We start from the raw sequence: 15694 nt of genomic DNA, 5'->3' as shown, positions 1-15694 counted from the left end.
TCCCCTCACTCAGCGATGACTTGATCATCTTTAACTCCCCCCTCCGCTGATCTCCAATACTGATCCTCACCTCCCCATCGACTGCCACAAATACCCGCCCACTGCTCTCACCACCAACGTGAGTATCTGCTGTCCTCCACAAACATTCTGCCAAGGACAGAGCAAAACCTGTAATAATTAACCCATCAATCAATATGAATGATTTGCGCCTGTGCATCGGGCTATGACATCAACAAGATGGATACTTGGGTGACCCTTGTCCTTGTTGTGGGAGCAGCTTTAGCGACAATGAGTGTACCTACTATGCCCAGATCTATGCAAGAGCAGGTCACAGAGACAACTACTTCTACCCCTCTGCCAGGAGAAGACAGGGGCACCAACAACACATCCCAGATGCTTAAGGCACTGCAGAAGGTACGGTAAGAAATACACCAAAGCCGTGGTGATGTTTGACAGGGCCCCAAGTCAACGACAGCAATCTCCATTTATTATGGCATATTTAATGTGGCCAAATGGTATATCGATAGCCTCCCGCTCCTTTAAGAAATGGAGTAAGCAGACAAGAGAGTTTTTGTCTGGTTTATTATCCCACTCAACCCCATTCTTCTGCCTTCTCCCTGTAACCTTTGTTGCCCTCCCTTTCTAGCCAAGAACTTATCAACCTCCACTTTAAATACACCCAATGTCAGCCATCTGGTTTTTGAAGTGGTTGGCAAAATCCTAACCACTACAGTTTTGCAACATTATCAAAATCAGAATCAGGTTTAATATCATCGGCATATGTCGTGAAATTTGCGAACTTAGTGGCAGCAGTACAATGCAATACATGACAACAGAGAAAAAAATGAATAAATTAATTACCTTAAGTATATCTATGTATATTAAATAGTTACATTAAAATAGTGCAAAAACAGAAATAATTTTAACAATGAGGTGTAGTGTTCATAGGTTCACTGTCCATTTAGGAATCGATGGCAGAGGAGAAGAATCTGTTCCTGAATCATTGAGTGTGTGCCTTCAGGCTCCTGTACCTCTTTCCTGACAGTGATAATGAGAAAAGGGCACGTTCTGGGCGGTGGGGGTCCTTAATAACGAATGCCGCCTTCCTGAGGCATCGCTCCTTGAAGATGTCTTGGATACTACGGAGGCTAGTGCCCATGATGGAGCTGACTAATTTTACCACTTTCTGTAGTTTCTTTTGATCCTGTGCAGTTGCCCCACCCCTCCACCCCCTCCAACACCAGACAGTGATGCAGCTGATTATTATCACTGACGACTTTGTGCTAAGGTGTCTCGTATTTTGTCCCAGTGTGTAAAGCATTGTGTATTATTTATGTATGATTTCTGCTTTTCATATATGATGCTATGTGATTCTGATGCTGCAGTCAGTAAGTTTTCATTGTACTTGTGCGCAAGGTATAGAAAGTAGACCAGTGCGGTGCAGAAACAGATTCTGTGGCCCACAACATGGTGCAAAACTAATCACATTAATAATCAACTAAACTAGTTTCTTCTGCATCGAAACCCTACCATTTGCTGCATAGTCTGTGGCATTTATGACCTCCATCACCCCAGGCATTCCAGGTTTTGACAGCTTTTTATCCACTGTACATCTGTAACAGTACACAACGGCCCAAAAAAAAATACTTTCAACTATGTGATTCTCAAAGTCTTTAATGTTGTGAGGCTACAGAAACCGACTTGAATAGCCAACGTCAGTGCTGACGTCCTTAAATCAGACGGCTTTCGGTTTGCCATGGCAACCAGCCTGGTCTCCACTCTGCTACCTCGGTACCGCAGTAATCAGTTGATTATAACACTGAAAATATGATTTCACAAATCCAATGTAGTTAACGCAAGAAAACTTTTTTTCTTTTATAGCTCCTTCCAGAAGTGCCCTTTGAGGATAATTGTATACGTTTCCGGCTTGGTCTCATCTGTGGTTTGAAACCTGGTACTCTACAGGTAATTGTTCAATATATTCTGGGAAAGTTGCTGGAGCCACACCTTGTATGTCCACCGTCACACTGGCAATAACAAGCTAGTGGCGATGGTAGAGCCACTGCCTTGCACATCCAGCGCTTTAGCTTCATTCCTAATCTCAGGTGCTGTCTGTGTGGAGTTTGCATGTTCTCTCTGCAACCATAAGTAGGTACCCCCCCTCACCCCAGTGGTGTGTGGGTTGGTAGGTTAAGTGACTGCTGTAAATTACCCCTGGGGAAGGGTAGAATTTATTTGTATTTTTATTATAGTGTGGAACAGGCTCTTCGGGCCCAATGAGCGGCACTGCCTATCAACACACCTATTTAACCTGAGCCTAATCAGAAGATGATTTACAATGGCCAACTAACATATTAACCTCTACATCTCCGGACTGTGGGAGGAAAATGGAGCTTTCCGAGCAAAGCCATGTATTTCACGTAGAGAGCGTGCAACATCCTTACAGCAGGCACTGGAATTGAACTCTCAACTCTGGAACACCCTAGCTGTGATGGTGTGGCATTATCCGCTACATTACTGTTGGGTTCTGATGTTTTTGATCCAAGGTTCTTTCAAAAGTCAGGAAGGGGGGGCATAAAATTTGTTGCTTCACAATCGTTTTACGAAGTGCTAATAGCATAGAGAGTTGCAAAAATGGACAGTGATAGAGGTCCGGTAAGTGAAGGGAGTGAGAGGCTAAAAGATAGATGATGGGGCCTCATGGTCAGATCTTTATAGATAAGGAACATTCTATTCAAATTCATAGATAAGAGTCAACCAATCAAATAGCCCCTATTCAAATTACGCAGTGCCAAGAGAAGCTTGCAGAATCATGTAAGTGTAACCTCTAGGGGACACACTGAACAATTGTATATACTGTTCATACTGTGATCACTAGGAAACATACTAAACGGTTACATGCAGTAGCAGGTATAGACTGTTAAACTGCAAAGATAGTGACAATTTAACAGTCTAATCCAACACCACCATGGTGCCCCTCTGGTGGGAATGTGGGAGAATAAAAAGGGATTAACGTAAAATAGGCGCTTGATGGTCAATGTGAACTCAGTGGGCCGGGGGCCTGTTTCCATGCTGTGTGACTGACTCAATGGGTTAATATAATGAGTTAACACTGAGGTCCCAACACTGTCAATCTGCATTTCTTAAAAGACGTAATCTTATACATTCTGCAGATGCTAGAAACAGACAGACAGACATACTTTATTGATCCCGAGGGAAATTGGGTAGACATTGGGTAGACAATCGGAGGAACACACACACACACACACACACACACACACACACACACACACACACACACACACACACACACACACACACACACACACACACACACACACACACACACACACACACACACACACACACACACACACACACACACAATGCTGGAGGAACTCAGCAGGTTAGCCGACATCTAGAGAAGGGAATAAACTGTTGATCTTTCAAACCAAGGCCCTTCATCAAGACATCATCTTATGAATGATGCGAGTAAGAATCAGGCTCAATTTGATATTGACATGATAGATGATAAAAGGCATAGATCGAGAGGAGATCTATTTCTGAAGGAGAAACAGCTAATGCAAAGGTATTTGGAGGAAAATATTGGGGGGATGGTGGAGGTAGAATTTATACACAGAGAGTGGCGGGGGTGTGAATCACACTGCCAGAGCTGGTGGTAGAGGCAGAAAGATTAGGGGCATTTAAGAGACTCTGAGGCACATGGATGATAGAAAAATAGTGGGCTATGTAGGAGGGAAGAGTTAGGTGATCTTAGAGCAGGTTAAAAGGTCGGCACAATATCATGGGCTGAAGGGCATGCACTACGCTGTAGTGTTCTACATTAGATTATATCAGAGCATTATTTAAGACCGTAAGAATTGGGCCTTTTGTTTGATGCCTTCCTCCCTTCCTCAGTCCCACTTCCGGCCTTCTCCCCATAACCTTTGACGCAGCGTCCAATCCAGAACTTATCAAACTCTGCCTTAAATACACTCAATGACATGACCTCCCCAGCTGCCTGTGGTAAAAACTTCCACAAATTCACCACCCTCTAGCTAAAGAAATTAGCTGGACGCCCCTCTATCCTGAGGTTGTGCGCTCTTGTCCTAGACTCCCCCACCGTGTGAAACATCCTTTCCACATCTATCCTCTCTGGACCTTTCAACATTCAAAAGGTTTCAACGAGATCCCTCCTCATCCTTCTAAATTCCAGTGAGTACAGACCCAGAGCCATCAAACCTTCCTGGCATGATAACCCTTTCATTCCAGGAATCATCCTTGTGAACCTCCTCTGAACCCTCTCCAATGCCAGCACATCTTTTCTTAGATGAGAGGCCCAAAACTGTTCACCGTACTCAAGGTGAGGCCTCACCAGTGCCTTATAAAGCCTCAGCATCACATCCCTGTTCTTGTATTCTAGACCTCTTGAAATGAATGATAACATTCCATTTGCCTTCCTCACCACCAACTCAACCTGCAAGTTAACTTTTAGGCCGTTCTGCACAAGGACTCCCAAGTCCCTCTGCATCTCAGATTTTTGGATTTTCTCCCCATTTGGAAAATAGTCCACACATTTATTTCTACTACCAAAGTACTTGAACATTCCAACATTGTATTTCATTTGCCTCTTTCTTGCTCATTCTCCTAATCTGGCTAAGTCCTCCTGCAGCCTACCTGTTTCCTCAACACTACCTGCTCCTCCACCAGTCTTTGCATCATCTGCAAACTTGGCAACAAAGCCATCTATTCCATCATCTATTCCATCTTCTAACTCATTGATATACCACATAAAAATGAACAGTTCCAACACCGACACTTATGGAACACCACTAGTCACCGGCAGCCAACCAGCAAAGGATCCTTTTATTCCCACTTTCTGCCTCCTACCAATCAGACAATGCTCTAACCATGCCAGTAACTTTCCTGTAATGCCATGGGCTCTTCACTTGGTAAGCAGCCTCATGTGTGGCACCTTGTCAAAGGTCTTCTGAAAGTCCAAATTTACAATATCCACAGCATCCCCTTTATCTATCCTACTTGTAATCTCCTCAAAGAATTCCAACAGGTTTGTCAGGCAGGATTTTCCCTTAAGAAAACCAAGCTGACTTTGTCCTATCTTGTCCTGTGCTACCAAGTACTCCATCACCTCGTCCTTAACAATTGACCAACATCTTCCCAACCATTGAGGTCAGGCTAACCGGTCTATAATTTCCTTTCTGCTGCCTTCCCCCTTTCTTAAAGAATGGAGTAACATTTGAAATTTTCTAGTGCTCTGGCACCATGCCAGAGTCCAATGATTTTTGAAAGATCATTACTAATGCCTCCACAATCTCTACCACCACCTCTTTCAGAACCCCAGGGTGCAGTTCATCTTGTCCGGGTGACTTATGTACCTTCAGGTCTTTCAGCTTTTTGAGCACCTTTTCCCTTGTAGTAGTAACTTCACCCACTTCTCTTCCTTCACACACGACAACATCAGGCACACTGCTAGTGTCTTCCACAGTGAAGACTGACGCAAAATACTCATTTAGTTCATCTTCCACCTCCTTGACCCCATTATTACTTCACCGACCTCATTTCTAGCGGTCCTATATCCACTCTCATCTCTCTTTTAGCTTTTACATACTTGAGAAAGCTTTTACTATCCACTTTGATATTATTTGCTAGCTTGCTTTCATATTTCATCTTTTCCCTCCTAATAATTTTTTATTTGCTCTCTGTAGGGTTTTAAAAGCTTTACAACCCCCTGTCTTCCCACTAATTTTTGCTTTATTGTATGCCCTCTCTTTTGCTTTTACATTAGTGTTGACCTCCCTTGTCAGCCACGGTTGTACTATTTTGCCATTTGAGTATTTCTTCATTTTTGGAATACATCTATCCTGCACCTTCCTCATTTTCCCCAGAAACTCACGCCATTGCTGCTCTGCTGACATCCCTGGCAGCGTCTCCTTCCAATTTACTTTGGCCAACTCCTCTCTCATACCACTGTAATTTCCTTTACTCCACTGAATTTCTGCTACATCAGACTTTACTTCCCCCCCATCGCATTTCAAGTTGAACACAATCATATTGTGATCACTGGTTCCTAAAGGTTCTTTTACCTTAAGCTCCCCAATCGCCTCCGGTTCATTACTTAACACCCAATCCAGTACAGCTGATCCCCTGGTGGGCTCGACGACAAACTGCTCTAAAAAGCCATCTCTTAGGCATTCAACAAACTCACTCTCCTGAGATCCATTTCCAACCTGCATGCTGAAATCTCCATGACTATCATAACATTTCCCCTTTGATACGCCTTTTCTATTTCCTGTTGTAATCTGTGGTCCACCTCCCAGCCACTGTTGGGAGGCCTGTAGATAACTGTCATTAATGTCCTTTTACTCTTGCAGTTTCTTAACTCAACCCACAAGGATTCAACATCTCCTGATCCTATGTCACATCTTTCTACTGACTTGACACCATTCTTTACCTGCAGAGCCAGCCCACCCCCTCTGCCTACCTTCCTCTCCCTCCAGTATAACGTGTAATAATGGACATTCAGCTCCCAACTACAACCATCCTTCAGCCACAATCCAGTGATGGCCACAACATCATACCTGGCAAACTGTAATAGTGCAACAAGATTATCCACCTCATTTCTTATACTCCGTGCATTGAGATATAACACTTTGAGTACTGTATTTGCTACCCTTTTTGATTCTGCATCCCTAACGCATCGATACTCACCTTGCAGGGTGCAATTGTGTCCTATCACCTGCCTGCCCTTCCTGACAGTCTGACTGCACGCTATCTTTGCTTTTTTACCATCTGACCTATCCTGAGTCCCTTCACTCCGGTTCCCAACCCCCCCCCCCCCCCACTGCCACCAAATTAGTTTAAACACTCCCCAACAACTCTAACAAACTTGCCCGCAAGAATATTGGTCCCCCTTGGGTCCAGGTGCAACCCGTCACTTAAAAGAACATAAGAAATAGGAGCAGGAGTCGGCCATCTGCCCATCGAGCCTGCTCCGCCGTTCAATAAGATCATGGCTGATCTGGCCATGGACTCATCTCCACCCACCTGCCTTTTCCCCATAACCCTTAATTCCCCTACAGGTCATACTTCCCCCAGAAGAGATCCCAATGATCCAAGAACCTGAAGCCCTGCCTCCTGCACCAGCGTCTCAGCTATGCATTAATTTGCCAAATCAACCTGTTTCTAACCTCACAGGGCTTGGCACAGGCTTCAGTCCAGAAATTACTACCCAGGAGGTCCAGCTTCTCAGCTTTCTACCTAGCTCTCTAAATTCTCTTTTCAGGACCTCTTTGCTTTTCCTTCCTATGTCATTGGTACCAATACGTACCAAGACATCTGGCTGCTCCCCCTCCCTCTCCAAAATGTTGAGGATGCGATCCGAGATGTTCTTGACCCTGGCACCTGGGAGGCAACATACCATCTGTCTGTCCCCCTGACTATCGAGTCCCCTATCACTACTTCTCCCTCTTTCTCTTCTGCACCACTGACCCATGCTCAGTGCCAGTAACCCGGTCACCGTGGCATTCCCCTGGGAGGTCAACCCACAACTGTATCCAAAGCTGTATACTTACTATTGAGGGGAATGGCCACAGGGGAGCTCTGTGCTAAATGCCTATTCACATTTCCATCTCTCCTGACAGTCATCCAGCTACTCACCTCCTGCGATTTCGGGGTGACTACTTCCCTGTAACTCTGATCGATGATCTCCTCACTCTCCCGTACAAGCTGAAGGTCATCCAGCTGCTGCTCAAGATGCCTACCACAGTCTTCAGGGAGCTGCAGGCAGCTGGAAGCACTTTGTTCAGATACAGTTCCCCGGGAGACTCTGGGTCTCCCAGGTCTCCCACATCCGCCATGAAGGTCACACAACAGCTTTTTACTACCCTAGGTACATAAAGAGAAAAATAAAAGGAACCCTGACAGAAGCTTACCCAGAGCCAGTGCCTCCTTCGAGCCGCGGCCTCGTTTTCCCTTTGCACTGTAAGTCACAAGGGTATCTAGTGGTGAAGTTACTGGATTATTCATTAAAGTCTGAGACAATTGTTTCAGAATCCTTCTCTGGAAGCTAGCTAATTGAAGTTCCGTGATCTAACTAAATCTGGAAAATATAATTTAACGAAGCATGTTGCCCTCAGTAATAGTAGACACAACATTAATAAATTAACAATCCATTTGATTCAGTAATTAATTTTAAAAAATCACCATCCCAACCCAAAATGGTGATATGTGAGTCCAGACCCACCCATGTGGTTACTTTTATTTGCCTCATCAGTTTGGGGACAATTAGAGACGGATACATCCAGTGCATAAATTTAACAGTTAAGGTGTGGAAAAAGAGATAAGAGTTATTGAGAAATACAGTATGGCTTGCCCACAGAAGGCAAAGAGTGGTTGTAGACGAGTCATATTCTGCATGGAGACGGTGACCAGTGGAGTGCCTCAGGGATCTGTTCTGGGACCCTTATTCTTCGTGATTTTTATAAATGACCTGGATGAGGAAATGGAGGGATGGGTTGGTAAGTTTGCTGATGACAGAAAGGTTGGAGGTGCTGTGGATAGTGTGGAGGGCTGTCAGAGGTTACAATGGGACATTGAAAGGATGCAAAACTGGGCTGAGAAGTGGCAGATGGCGTTCAACCTAGGTAAGTGTGAGGTGGTTCATTTTGGTAGGTCAAATATGATGGCAGAATATAGTATTAATGGTAAGACTCTTGTCAGTGTGGAGGATCAGAGGGATCTTGGCGTCTGAGTCCGTAGGACACTCAAAGCAGCTGTGCAGGTTGACTCTGTGGTTAAGAAGGCATACGGTGCATTGGCCTTCATCAATCGTGGAATTGAATTTAGGAGCCAAGAGGTAATGTTGCAGCTATATAGGACCCTGGTCAGACCCCACTTGGAGTACTGTGTTCAGTTCTGGTCGCCTCACTACAGGAAGGATGTGGAAGCCATAGAAAGGGTGCAGAGGAGATTTACAAGGATGTTGCCTGGATTGGGGAGCATGCCTTATGAGAATAGGTTGAGTGAACTCGGCCTTTTCTCCTTGGACTGACAAAGGATGAGAGGTGACCTGATAGAGGTGTATAATATGATGAGAGGCATTGATCATGTGGATAGTCAGAGGCTTTTTCCCAGGGCTGAAATGGTTGTCACAAGAGGACACAGGTTTAAGGTGCTGGGGAGTAGGTACAGAGGAGATGTCAGGGGTAAGGTTTTTACGCAGAGAGTGGTGAGTGTGTGGAATGGGCTGCCGGCAATGGTGGTGGAGGCGGATGTGATAGGGTCTTTTAAGAGACTTTTAGATAGGTACATGGAGCTTATTAAATAGAGGGCTATAGGTAAGCCTAGTAATTTCTAAGGTGGGGACATGTTCGGCACAAATTTGAGGACCGAAGGGCCTGTATTGTGCTGTAGATGTTCTATGTTTCTATGTTTCTAAACAGGCCATTCAGCCCACCAACTGCATGCTGACCATGAAATATCCATTAATGCTAATCCTATTTTTATCCCATATTCCCAGCAACTGCCCCTCCCCCCCAGATTTTAACATTCACTCACACTCTAGCGGGCAGGGGTTCCCTTTTTTTATGACATGGACCCCTACCATAAATCAATCAATCAATCATTTAATTAATTCATTCACTCAGCTGATTGAAGTGTGTATGGAGGCCAAGGATTCGGAGGACATGCCACAATCAACAGCACATTGACGACGTCTTCCCGCTAGGTGACGAAACGTTTGCAAGTAAATTACCAAGATCACACAGCAACTCAGCCCAACCATGGGAGTCCCTGCTCTTGGGGCAATTTACAGCAGCCAATTACCCTAATAACCTGCGGGCCTTGTGGATGGGGAGGGAAGCTGGAGCACCTGGGGCTGAGGGCTGGAGGCTCAGAGAGGCAGCCTGTCCTGGGGTCAGGGGCTTCAATTGCTGCTGTTGTTGCTTGTGTTCCACTGAACGTGGCGGTGTGCTACCTTGGCACCAGAGAGTGTGGCGACGTTGGCAGCCTGCCCCCAGCTGGCAGTGGTGGTTGTTAATACAAAGAACGCATTTCACTGTATAAGTCCATCAGGAAGGTGATACAGGAGCCTCAGGACTCACCACCTCCACGTTCAGGAACAGTTATTACCCCTCAACTCTTGAACCACAGGGATATATTCACTCAACTTCACATGGCCCATCATTGAAATGTTCCCACAACCCATGGACTCACTCTCAAGGGCTTTTCATCTCATGTTCTCAATATTTACTGCTTGTTTATTTATCATTATTACTTCTTTCCTTTTGTAATTGCACAAGTTGTTGTCTTTTGCACACTGGCTAAATGCCCAAGTTGATTCTAATATTGTAATTATTCCATAGATTTATCGAGTATGCCTGCAAGAAGTCAATCTCAGGGTCGTATATGTTCTTTGATAATAAATTCAGCGTGATCGTTGAAGACCGTAGAACATGAACAAAATTAGGCTATTCTGCCCATCGTCTTCTCTGCTATTCTATCATGGCTGATTTATTATCCCTCTTAACCCCATTTTCCTGCCTCCTCCATGAAACCTTCACCACCCTTACTAAGCAAGAACACCTTCTTTAATGTTTCAGCCTTCATGTGATAAATGAACCTCAATCTCAGTCTGATCGGGCAGCTGGAAGGAACCCATGCTGTCGCAGATAGAAGTGTACAGACTCCAGCATTGAGCCAGCTCACCGGCAATGTGAGGTGGTAGCTCTGGTACACTTCCACACGCTAAATGATTGAGGGACTCAGCAGGTCAGGCAGCATCTACGGAGGGGAACAGTTCAAGTTGAGACCCTTCATCTGGATTTCCAGCATTTGCAAAACCTATTGTGTTACTTGTCATTTAAAGAGAGAGCAGCCTGTATTTCAGAATATGTTTAATATTACTGGCGTACATCATTAAATTTGTTGTTTTTGGCAGCAGTACATTGCAAAACATAAAAAAAACTATAGATCACGATAAGAAATATATATTAATAAATATATTTTGTTCATTCATTTTGTGCCGGGTGGTATGAAGTGGGCAATCATGATTTTTCCCACAGAAGTGATTTGTTATTGCTTCTTCTAGGCAGTGTCCTTACAAGACAGGTGACCCCCGCAGTTATCAATATTCTTCAGATTGTCTGCCTGGCGTCAGTGGTCGCATAACCAGGACTTGTGATGTGCACCGGCTGCTTGTACAACCATCCACCACCTGCTCCCTGACTGGGGGTCTAAGCAGGGGCTGCACCTTGCCCAAGGGTGACCTGGATGCTAGCGGAGGGAAGGAGTGTCTTACACCTCCTTTGGTAGAGACATATCTCCACCCCGCCACCCAAAATAAAATAAATTAAATTAATTTAATTGCAATTAATTTCATTTAATTTCAAAAATAAGCAAAAAAAAGACAGCCAAGAAGACAGAGAGGTAGTGTTCATGGTTTCATTCTCCGCTCAAAAACTCTGATGGCAGAGGGGAAGAAGTTGTTCCTAAAACATTAAGTTGTGTGTCTTTAGGCTCCTGTACCTCCGTCCTGATGGTAACAATGAGAAGAGGGCATGTCCTGGGTGACGGTGGTCCTTAATGATAGATGCTGTCTTTTTGAGGCATCGCCTTTGATATGTCCTTGGTTTAGAATCTTTAAAGATTTAATTTTATTCATACTCATGCAGAAAGACTTAAATGCCTACGACCTTATACTGAGCGGCAGTCACAAATGTGGGGAATGCAGTCGTCAGTTTGCATTCAGTAAGTTTGCACACACAGTCATGAGATAATGAGGAAATGGTGCCCAGAAATGTTGTATGTGATGAATATTCAGTGGGGCATTGAGCATAACTCTTCTGTTCTTCAAAATAAAGTTGTCAGATCTTTTACATCAAGAGAGCTTTCCCAGCACAGCATCTCCTCTGAAATTTGACATCTCTCATGAGAACTATACGAGGGATGGAAATCAAAGCAGTACAGAAACAGGGACAGAAAGTTCTGGAAACATAAGGAGGCTGTTGGTAGGTTCTTGATTAGTCAGAGCATCAAAGGTTATGGGGAGAAAGGAGGAGTTTGGGGTTGAGAGGGAAAATAAATCAGACATGATGGAATGGTGGAGGGATTCAATGGGCTGAATGGCCTAATTCTGTTTGATTGACTTGTTTATAGTTGCAGGGAGAATTGTAGTTTGTGTCTGAAGCCTCCGATGTTAATGTGTTAACCATCGGATTGCCTCTTGCACACCCTGGAGCTGCTGGCCTCACTATATTAGAGGAGCTCTCTTTATTTGACCTGAAATGTTACTTCAGATGCTGAACTCGCCGGGTGGCTGCTGCATTTTCTGTCCTTCCAGCAAAGAGGGATAGAAAGATGAGCTTTATTTGTCTTGTGCAAACGAAACATACGGTGAAATGGCGTTGTCAACAGCCAACACGGTCCAAGGATGTGCTGGGGGCAGCCTGCAAGTTGTCACCGTGCTTTTGGCGCCAACATAGCATGCCCACGACTCACTAACCCTTCCGAACCTGCATGGCTTTGTAATGTGGAAAGAAGCCCGAGCCCCCAGAGGAAAGCCCACACAGTTATGGGGAGAACATGCCTACAAGCAGTAGCGAGAATTGGATCCTATGAATTGATTACTAGTGTTGTGCTAACTACTATGCTACCCGGCGTGCCCGCCTAAGTTTTTGAGGTTAGACTTCTGAAGGGTAATTTAGTAGCCTAAATGTCCTGCTTCTGTTCTGGCACCAAAGTGAACTCGACAAACCAGGGCAAGACTTGTGTGAATGGGAGAGCGCAGGGGAGCGTTATAGAGCCATGAGACCAGCTGAGGCAAGTACGCGGTTCCTTAGCAGTGGCAACACGCTGGAGGTAGACAGCGTCCTGAAGGAAACAGTCACCTGGCAGAATATTGAGTACAGGAATCAGGAAATCATGTTACAGTTGTTTGAGATTGTGGAGAGTACCGTGTACAATTCCGGTCGCCTGATACAGCCGGAATATCATTAAACTGGAGAGGGTGCAGAAAAAGATTTGCAGGATGCTGACAAGATTGGAGGGCTTTGGTCATAAGCAGAGGCCAGGACATTTCTCCCTGGAGTGTAGGAGGCTGAGGGGTGACCTTGCAGAGTTTTTGAGAGGGACATAGACTAGCCGAAGACTTTTCTGCAGAGTAGGGGAGTAGAAAAGAAAAGGGCATAGGCTGGTTCCCTTTGCACTGGCAGTTCAATGGTCCAAAGTTCAAATTTATTATCAAAGCATAAACAACTTTGGAACACAAAAGCATCCGCGATAAAGCACACACAACAAAGACTGAACTAACATCCAATGTGCAAAAGAGGACAAATCTTGCAAATAGCATAAAAAAGTAAAGTAATAATACATAAACTATAGAATTCTCATCTGCCATGGGTTCAATTCCCAGTCAATGCAAAAAAACTGCATTTTTCATTCCTGCCTGTATTAATCCCAAGGACGGCGCAGTAATACAGCAATTAACATAACGCTCTTACAGCACCAGGGGTCACCAATCAGAGCTCAATTCCTGCTGCTGTCTGTGAGGAGTTTGTACGTTCTTCCCGTGACTGCGTGGATTTCCTCCGGGTGCTCCAAAGACCTACGGTTAGGGTTAGGAAGTTGTGGGAATGTCACGATGGTGCTGGAAGCGCGTCAACACTTGTGGGCTGTCGAGCACATCCTTGCTCACTTGATTTGACTTTTTTCCCCTCACGCAGGGGATGGGGAGTATATGGAATGAGCCATCAGAGGATGTGGTAGAACTAGGACATCTTAAAGGTACAAGGAGAGGAGAAGTTGAGATGGATATGGGCCAAATGCAAGCTGATAGGACTAACTCATTTAGGAGCTTGGTAGGCATGGGTGACCTGCTTCCACGCTGCGCAACTCTGACCCAACAAATCAGTATGTAGAACCTAGGGCAATCTCGAACAACAATACCCTTGCAGGCAGGTATGCTCCAACTGTCGGCCAGGGTTTGAATTCATTTGGCGGGGGGATGGGAACCAGGTTGATAGGTCAGTTGGCACACGTGTAGGTGAAGGGCGTAGAAAGACTGTGAGGAGGGGTATGCAGTTGACAGGACAAACCCCATGTTGGTTTCCTCCTGCTGCTCCGGTTTCCTCCCACATTCCAAAGACAAGGTTTGAGATTGTTTAGTCTCATTTCCAGTATGTAAGTGTAAAGGAGAATGAAATAATTGTTATGCTAGATCCAATGCAGCACAAAAAAACCTAATGAGATAAAGAACATTAAAAAACACACAATAAATATAAATACATAAGATAGCTTGTATACTGTACATACATTATATGTCCATAAAGTGACATTGGGCACAGGAGTGTTTGTACACAAGGTGGCCGACAGGAAATGATGAAGTAGTGGTGGTTGGGGGTGTGGAGGGGTGGGTTAGTGGGTGGAGGTGTTGATCAGCCTTCTTGCTTGTGGAAAATAACTGACTTTTTTTTTGAGTCTGGTGATCCTGGTGTGGATGCTATGTAGAAATTGGCAGGATAACTGGTCATACAGCGTAATTAGATGCTGTGAGTTCATTGGGCCAGAAGGTTCTGTTATCATGCTGTATTTCAAAATAAAAAAAAGAGATGCATATACACAGCAAAATGCGACACAAAACTGCATGATTCTTACTATAAACACAAGAGATTCTGCAGATACTAGAGATCCAGGGTATCACCGGATTTTGGGCCGAGACCCTTCATTAGGACTGGGAAGGGAGAAGAAGACAGGAAAAGAAGGTGGGGGGGTGAAGAGGGGAAGGGGGACAAGCTGGAAGGTGATGGGTGAAGCCAGGTGGCAGGGAGAGGAAGAGATGAAGTAAGAAGCTAGGGGGGTGATAGGTGGAAAAGGCAAAGAGCTGGAGAAAAAGAAATCTCATAGGAGAGGAGAGTGGACCATGGGAGAAAGGGAAGGAGGAGGGGCACCAGGGGGAAGTGATAGGTGGGTGAGGAAAAGAGGTAAGAGGCCCGAGTGGGGAATTGAAGAAGCAGGTAGTGGGAAGGGAAAAGAGTTCTTACCATAATTTTTTTTTGCACAAATCTGTCAAATGGATTAATATAAAACTGTTCAAAGCTGTTCACTATGTTTTAGGAACTGAATCAGAAGATCAAAGACAGTAAAGGAGAAGCTGATCTCATGGTAAAACAGCTTGGGGAGCAGTGAGCTTCAGCATTGGTATACACAAGATGTAGACTCCGCATCGAGGCTGACATGCCTCTGATATGTAAATGTTGTCCGTAACTAGGAAGGAGGCTGATGGCACAGGATCAGTGCAAACAAGACAAGCTGCAATAAAACTTTCTCACAGACTCAATATGTTTAAACTCTTTGTTTCCTCACTAATGACATGTTTAAAATTCATTATTCACTACAGAACCCTGAAGAAGATGGTGAGCTGGCATCTTGTACCGCTGCAGTCCTGTGCTGACAGAGGTGGGGTTTAAAGGATTTAGATGGAGAAAGAATGGACGACAAGATGACAATATTCAATGCCGGTGTCTGTTCTTACAGGCACTGAGTACAAACTGCAGACACCCAAAACATACTCAGTGGCCACTTTATTAGGTACACATGTACACCTGCTTGTTAATGCAACTCAAAAGCATGCAGACACGGTCAAGGGGTTCAGTTGTTCAGACTAAATATCAGAATGGGG

General features: G+C 44.8%; 1 long non-coding RNA gene across 1 annotated transcript; it reads left to right on the top strand.

The window, feature by feature from the left end:
• Positions 1-215: 215 nt before the first annotated feature.
• Positions 216-15352, top strand: LOC140731486 (uncharacterized). Its single transcript, XR_012099854.1, has 3 exons — positions 216-414; positions 1882-1965; positions 15130-15352. It is a non-coding gene; the product is annotated as an uncharacterized lncRNA (long non-coding RNA).
• The last annotated feature ends 342 nt before the right edge of the window (positions 15353-15694 follow it).

Source organism: Hemitrygon akajei, chromosome 8 (assembly GCF_048418815.1).
Source record: "Hemitrygon akajei chromosome 8, sHemAka1.3, whole genome shotgun sequence".
Taxonomy (NCBI): domain Eukaryota; kingdom Metazoa; phylum Chordata; class Chondrichthyes; order Myliobatiformes; family Dasyatidae; genus Hemitrygon; species Hemitrygon akajei.
Note: the sequence above shows the minus strand (reverse complement) of the source record. Positions and strands in the feature narration are given on the sequence as shown.